Source organism: Salminus brasiliensis, chromosome 18, assembly GCF_030463535.1.
Source record: "Salminus brasiliensis chromosome 18, fSalBra1.hap2, whole genome shotgun sequence".
NCBI lineage: Eukaryota > Metazoa > Chordata > Actinopteri > Characiformes > Bryconidae > Salminus > Salminus brasiliensis.
The window spans coordinates 4,129,513-4,137,879 of record NC_132895.1 but is presented as its reverse complement, the minus strand read 5'-3'; positions in this window follow the sequence as shown (position 1 = coordinate 4,137,879).

Genomic DNA, 8,367 nt, shown 5'->3' with positions numbered 1-8,367 from the left:
AGCAGAAGATGTCCAAAAGTTTGTAGACACCTTCCTGTACTTTAAGTGTTTCTTCTGAACTCAATGGTATCAATAGGGGAGTTTGTCCTCATTTTGCTGCAGGAGGGCTTTAGACTAAATGTTGGAACGGTGTTGGACATTGCTGTGAGGATTTGCTTGCATTCAGCCGCACGTGCGGATCAGTGAGGTCAGGTGAGGTCGGACGTGAAGTTACTGGAGAACCATGTTGTGGGCATGGTAACCTTTGTTGAGGGTGTCTGGATACTTTTGGACACATAATGTAGGTAAAGCTACGGCTAATGTGTAATGTAATGTAACAGCGCACTGTTATATATGTATATATTGAGAATACAATTATGTTATATACTATGTATATACGCCAAACGGACAAAAGTATTGGGACACCTGCTCATTCATTGTTTCTTTGAAATCAAGGGCCTTAAAAAAGAGTTGATCCTGCTTTTGTTCAAGTAACTGTCTCTACTGTCCAGAGAAGAAGGTATTCTACTAGATTTTGGTGGAACAAAGCTGTGAGGATTTGATTGCATTCAGCAACAAGAACCCAAAAATATTGGATGGAGCACCAGAGAACACACCTTATCCCACCCCCCTCCTCTATCCCAGCCATAGAGTCCTATTCTATTGGCAGTACCTCACTATAAGTACTAGACAAGCTGTGTGTGTGTGTGTTCATTTGCTTCAACTTAAAGCAGCTGAATGCATTCATTAGAAGGGGTGTCCACAAATCTTCGGCACAAGGCCACATGAGAAAGGTGTACCTAGAGAAGGAGAATGCTCTAAATGGTTCAAACCGAGCCGCTCTGTCTGTGTCTCCAAATCGCACGCCACAAAAGACACATCGTGACATCTACGATTTGAGATTAGAAATTTTTTTTCTTCGTAAAATGAAAGAAAAACAGGCCTGTATCAACAAAACATCAAACGCTCGTGCTATCAGAGAGCAGGCTCCTGCCTGAACACCCCCCACAGAAAACACCAGGCTTTCACTAGCGCAGGGAATCGTAATTGTTCTGAGCCTTGTTAGCAATATTTACAAGCCATTTATGCTCAGTATGGAGCTCTATAAATGACTGCTCTATCACGCTATCTTCTATCTACAGCCCCCTTCATCTCGGCCCTGACACCAGGCTTTGTCATGCTTTAGGTTTAATCGCTCTGTAATGATGGAATTAAACCAATCCAGGGTTATGATGTTTTGCAGCGGTGTCTCCAACCACATTTAACAATACCACAAACTATCTTTGTCTTCATTTAATGAGGGGTAATTACACTTCAGCACCTGGGGGATGCTAATAGTGCTAAATTGCTCCAAAGGCATGGAACAGATTTCTTCAGATACGTCGTTTTCATACATATTTGGTCATACAGGCCTAAATATGCAGCAGCAGCAATACTCCTGACCACTTTACTTAAGTAGAAATGTAGGTTCTCTGAACTTTACTGGAGTCATTCTTAACTTTTCAGTTGACTTTTTACTTCTACTTCTTACATTTTAAAAACAGCCTCATTCCTCCTATTTAATTTCCCTTAGTTTTCATTCCGGCTCGTCATCAATAAAAACCCTCTCCAGATAAATCTCTCCATCCGGAAAGTGTGAGTCTGATCCTGATTGGATGAGAAGTATAAACAGACACCATTCTGACTCCCTATTGGTTTATAGCCCAACATTTTTAACATCTACATTTTAATAGATCATTCTCCTCATTATGACTTTTAGAGAAATGGGGTTTTGGGGAGGGGAGGGAGGGGGGGGTAGTGCACTATAGACCCCTGTGGCGTGGCCTAAGCTTTCGACCTTTGTTTTCCTTCCATTACTTTTACTTTTCTACTTGAAGTCGTTCTGAAACCAGTACTTTTACACTTTTACTGGAGTAAAAAGCTTCAGTTGATACTTCAGCTTCTATAGAAGTCTTTTAAACCCTTGTATCTCCACTCACTTCTACCTGAAGAATGAATGGGAACACGTTAAGATGTAGATGGCGCTCTGTTGGCAATGTTGGCTGGCACAGGCATCTGTTAGCTGGTGTAGTGGAGCTGGGCAGTTCGAAAACAGGCGGTTGGACACCCTACAGCCTTATGCACCTACTGGGCAGGAAACCCACGCAGTGACAGGAAGCCCATGGGAACACCACCCAAGACCCCAGCAGTAACAGTGGGTCCAGGGCCTGCCTGAAATCTTTGGGTGTGGGATGGTGGGAATACCCCCTCGAAATTACCACCACCAGTCCATCACACACTCTCAAAACTAAAGGTGCTACAAAGACTTCCATTCACACCTACCAGCAATGTAGTCAAGGGAGTTGAAGTTTCTAACATTGGAGCACCACCCAGTGGTAGAACGTGGCTGAAGGACCCAGAATGAGGAGAATATTCTATTAAAATGTTGATGTTAAAAATTTTGGGCTGCACTAGGCTCCTGTTTCAGCTGCAGATCTGCCGATTGAAAATGAAGCATTTCAGTAATATCAGCTCTATTAAAGGAGCGTCTCTGTGCTCTACTGAGCATTAACATGAGCTTCATGGAGGAAAATATGAGGAGTCGTTGTCTAGAAGTTCTGTAAAGCTGCAGAAAGTCAGACTTCAGAGGCGTGTGATCAATAAGCTTTATTGGAATGTAAATGTGGGGCTCAGTCGGGACGTTTCACTGCAGCTCTCTTGAGTCTCTGCCACGGACACAGTCTTCATACTAGACTACAGACGTCTGCTGTGAGCTGCTGGAGAGTGACGGGACGTGTGCAGGTGTGATGATCACTTATAAACCAATAGGGAGTCAGAATGGAGTCTGTTTATACTTCTCATCCAATCAGGATCAGACTCTCTCTTTCCGGATGGAGAGATTTATCTGGAGAGGGTTTTTATTGATGACGAGCCGGAATGAAAACTAAGGGAAATGAAATAGGAGGAACGAGGCTGTTTTTAAAAATGTAAGGAGGAGAAAGTTCAGATAATTGTGGGAAAATGTGAGAAGTAGAAGTAAAAAGTCTGAAAAATAAATAATGACTCCAGTAAAGTTCAGAGAACCAACATTTCTACTTAAGTACTTCGCTACTTCACACCTCTGCCACTCAGGCCTTAGAATGATTAGTGAAGTCCCTTACACTGGAGTGTCATCCACTTGTGCTACAAGGGGTTCTTTGAGCAAAGCCAATGAACGTAGGTCTTCAAATCTTGACCTTGAGTCTAGTTGATGTTTCCGGACATCAGCAGCATCTCTTCAGCATTGTCAATGTTTGAGGAACCTTTTAAAGGCATAAAGAATTGAATGTAAAGGTCCTTTACCACTTCATACCCACATCTCCCTCACGAAATGGTTCTTCATCGATCCAAAACTGATTCAAGGTCCAGATTTGATGAACTAGGCCTTAGAAGTACCAGTTTTTGATCGATGAAGAATCATCTTGTGAGGGAGATGTGGGTATGAAGTGGTAAAGGACCTTTACATTCAATTCTTTATATCTTCAAAGGGTTCTTCAAACATACACCTCAAGCAAAAAAGGTTCTTTATGGAACCAGTGGTGGTTCTACTATGGCATCACGCAAAGAACTCCTTGTAGCAGCTTAATTTTGAAGACTGCAAAACAAGATGTACTGAGAAAAGCAGAAACGAGGGGATGGACAAGACAACGTCTTCAAAAAGAACAAAGACAATGGATGATAGGATGTTATTTTTGCCCCCCCCCCCAAAAGGGGGCCCCGGGTGGTGCAGTTCGAGCACAGCTGGCCCTGCTCTCTCCAGGCTGGGCAGATGGCTCATCTCTCCATCCCTCAGTGCTCAGTGCTCCAATGCTGTCACTATAGAGAGCATCCTGAGCAGATGCATCGCTGCCTGGTTTGGGAACTGCACTGCCTGCGACACTCGCAAGACCCTCCAGCGAATAGTGAGGACCGCTGGAAGGAGCATTGTAGTCTCCCTCCCATCCATCATGGACAATTACACCGCCCGCAGCATCCGCAAAGCAAACAGGATTGTGGATGACCCCCACCCACCTTTCACACAAACTGTTCACTGAAGGTATCGCAGCTTCCGGCCCAGCAGAACACGACAAGGCTCTGCAACAGCTTCTTCCCACAAGCCATCAAGCTTCTCAACTCCAAAGGCTAAATTGATGGACACACACACACACTCAAACTCATTCACCCAGTGTGAATCTCAGACAATGTGAAATACTTCCCACTACAGTCTCAGTCTGTCTAATTTATTTACACTTTCTAGTCTGCACTCGGTGTCTCGTCTATACTGTCTGCACTGTGTTGTACTGCATCATGGACTTACAAAAGTGCTTTGCTATTTACCCAAGAAAAACCTCCATACCATAATACTCTGCTATTCTATTCTATTCTATTATAAGTCCTCTCAGAAGAGGAGGGTCTTCAGTCTGGGTTTGAGGACAGTGAGTGTTGGACTCTGTTGCTCTGCTGTTCAGACACCCAGGGGAAGTTCGTTCCTCCACTTCGGTGCAGGACAGTAAAAAGTCTGGACGCTCGTCTTCCGTGGATCTTAAAGGATGGCGGGTCGAGCCGAGCCGTACTTGAAGCTGGAAGGGCTCTCTGTGCAGATCGGGCTTTGGACCATCGCCATCAAGTACGGAGGGGCTGGCTGGTCCAGTCTCGGCTTTGTAGGCCAGAGTCAGGGGTCTGAATCTGATGACCTGGGCAGCAGCTACAGGAAGCTACAGTGAAGAGAGAACACAGCAGTGGACTGAACATGGCTGAATTCAGGAACGTTGAAGACGACCCGACCCGTGCCACTGCATTCTGGATGAGCTGCAGGGGCCTGATGGTGCGTAAAGGGAGACCAGCCAGAAGAGAGCTGCAGTAGTACTGAACATCTGAGCACCTGAGCGACTCTGTAGAGAGGATGCATGTGATATGGGGAGCATATGCATGTGTGGGTAATTGGAGGTATAAACAATACAATATTACCCTAAAGATATTCAGGGCCCCTCGGATGAAGGTTCCGAAACCCAGAGTACAGCTAAGCCCAGCCTAACTAGGGGTTGCACCCCTCCTATAGCAGGCTAGGGTTGGATTTCCCTGGTGGGCAAACACTCACACTACACCTCCTAAGCTTGACTGTTGTTAAATGCTAAAGCACGGTAGTTGAACTAGGAGGGCCGTGATTCCAGTCATGATACATGTGTTTTTGTCTGTCTCAGCTATTGCTGATATGGACAAACTGAATAAACCAGTAAAGAAGATTATATCCTTTTAAATATCCTTTAAAACACCAGTTTGGCTAGACGAGGGCAATCAACCAGCACATGGGTGTGTATGGGTGTGTATAGGTGTGAATAGGTGGGCGGAGGTGTGTATTCCCTAAATCTAAACAATGAATATGGTCACTGTCACTGAAATATCTCCAAAACAGCAACTTTACAGGAGAAGCAAAAAAACGTCTTAACTTTCAATGGAAGTCAATGGAAAAAGTTTTTACTCCAGGTCATTTTGGAGCATTTCTATTGGTCCGTTCATCATACAATTCTTACACAGTATAAAGAGCAGCGGCCAGATTCACGTTATGGCAAAAAGTGAAAAACACAAAAATGGAGATGCAGATTTTGCAAGACAGTCATGATATACACTATCTGGACAAAAGTATTGGGACGCCTGCTCATTCGTTGTTTCTTTCAAATTCAAAGGTGTTAAAAAGAGCTGATTCTGCTTTTGTTGAAATAACTGTCTCTACTGTCCAGGGAAGAAGGCTTTCTACTAGATTTTGGAGCAGCATTGCTGTGAGGATTTGATTGCATTCAGCGAAAAGAGAGTCAGTGAGGCCAGGATTTTGGAAGATCACCACCAAAACTCATCCAGAAGTACTGGATGGAGCTCCACCATCCATCATTTCAGAGAGCACAGTTCTTCCACTGCTCTACAGCTCAATGCTGGGGGTCTTTATACCCCTCTATATCCCACGCCTGGCTTTAGACAGCATGGTGCTGATAGCTTCATTATGTTTATCTGCTCTAAAGAGTCCTATTCTATTGGCAGTACTTCTTCTCTAAAGGGACTAGACAAGTTACATAGTGTGCATTTGCACATCTGTGTCAGCAATGGGTGCATCTTAAAGTTGCTAAATGCAAGGTGTCCACAAACATTGGGACATAAGATAATCCTTTATTAGTCCCGCAGTGGGGAAATTCTCAATATGGTGGATACAGGGCTCAGAGCAGGCTCGGATACACTTTCATGAACTATGCAAATATGAAATATGCAAATTGAATTTGGGTGATGAATGTGCTGCACTGAATTTACCTCTTTACTTATCATTCAGGAGTACAGCATTACAAGCTGAGACGGTTGAGGTCAGAGGTTTATATACACTTATCATCATCATCAGCATCATCATCATCAACCAATCGAGGCATGGACTCCACAGGACCAGACTAACACTAGCAGCAGATCCTTTAATAAGTCCTGTAAGTGGTGAGGTGGGCGGTGAGCCATGGGCGCCCTTCACCCTGTCACTGGTTGACCTGTTGTCCATCCTTAAAGCGCTCTTGATAGGTCGTTACTGACCACTGCACACTGGGAACACCCTACAAGACTCAATAACTGCAGAGCTCCAGACCTGCTGCTGCTGTTAGAGCTGCAGAGCAAAGGGGGACCGGCTCCATATTAATACAGCCTAGGGGTTTAGAATGAGAGGTCATAAAAAAAAGCTCATGTAGGTGGAATATGTAGGTGTCCAAATACTTTTGTCCATATTTTGTATATGGTAAAAATAAGTAAATTTAAGGAATTTGTGTATGTAGGAATAGAAGCGTGTGTAGACAGGATCTGGCCTGCAGATGTCGCCCTAGTCTGATGTTTCCAGCGTGCAAATAATAAGGAATAGACCATCAAATAATGGATCACAGTCACAGTCTCACAAGAACCTCTAGCACAACAGCATTCAGCAAAGATCCCATTTTCTCAAAGCAGCTCACAGCAGGTCACCTGAGATCAGTACAGTTTATTAAACTCCATTAAACGTTTTATTCAGCTCCATTTTACATGTAAAATCTGAAACAGGAAGGGTCCTAGGTGAGGTCCCTGTGGGACACCATTATTACATTTCTGTGTTTACTTATTTACTTATTCTTATGCGCTTATTTAAGCAATTCGACTGGTGCCTCCAGACCTCTGTAAAAACAAGGATGCTCACTCCGTCATTGATGCAAAGCAGTGAGTGAGTAAGCGAGCGAGTGAGGGAGGAAGTGAGTAAATGAGTGAATACACAAGTGAATAAGTGAGTAAATGAGTGAGTGAGCAAGCGATTTAATGAGCGAGCGAGCGAGCGAGGGAGTGAGCAAGTAAGTGAATGAGCAAGCTAGTGAATGAGCAGAATAAGTAAGTGAAGGAGTAAGCAAGCGAGTGAGTGAGTCAATGAGTGAGTGAGTCAATGAGTAAGTATCTGAGTGAATCAGTAAGTGAGCAAGTGATTTAATGAGTGAACGAGTAAGTGAGCAAGTAAATGACTGAGCAAGCAAATGACTGAGTGAGCAAGTAAATGAGTGAGCAAGTAAATGAGTGAGCAAGCAAGTGAATGAGTGGAGTAAGTGAAGGAGTAAGCAAACGAGTGAGCAAGTAAATGAGTGAGCGAGTGAATGAATAAGTGAGTGAGTGAATGAGTGAGCGAGTGAATGAGTAAGTATATACGTGAAGAAGTGAGTGAATAAGTGAGTGAGAAAGTAAATGAGTGAGCGAGTAAACAAGTGAGCATGTGCATGGGGGAGTAAGAGAGCAAGGGAATGAGTGCATGAATAAGTAAGTGAGTGAGTCAGTCAGTAATGGAGTAGGCAAGTGAAGAAGTGAGTGAACGAGCAAATGAGTGAGCGAGCAAGTGATGAGTGAGTGAGGGAACAAGGTGCAAAGGTGCACGTATTTGTCACTGTACAGCGAAATGTGTCTTCTGCATTTAACCCATCTGGTAGTGAACACACACACACACACACACACACACACACACCCCCAGAGGGCAGCCAACTCCAGCGCCCGGGGAGCAGAGAGGGTAAAGGGCCTTGCTCAAGGGCCCAACAGTGGCAGCTTGCCGAGCCTGGGAATCGAACCCACAACCCTGTTATCGACAGCCCGGAGCTCTAACCGCTGAGCCACCACTGCCCCCAGCATGAGGGTGAGTAAACAAGTGAATGAATAAGTGCTTATGAGTGAGTGGAGGATTGAGTGAGCAAGCCAGCGAGTGAATAAGGGAGCAACCGAAGAACATGAGGAGTGAGTGAGTGAGTGAAGGAGTGAGTTCTTACTTGTTCCTTAAGTAATTAAGGGAGCAAGTGAGTGAGTGAGTAAGTGAGTGAGTGAGTGAGTAAGTGAGTGAGTGAGTGAGTTTACGCAACAACTGTCAATCAA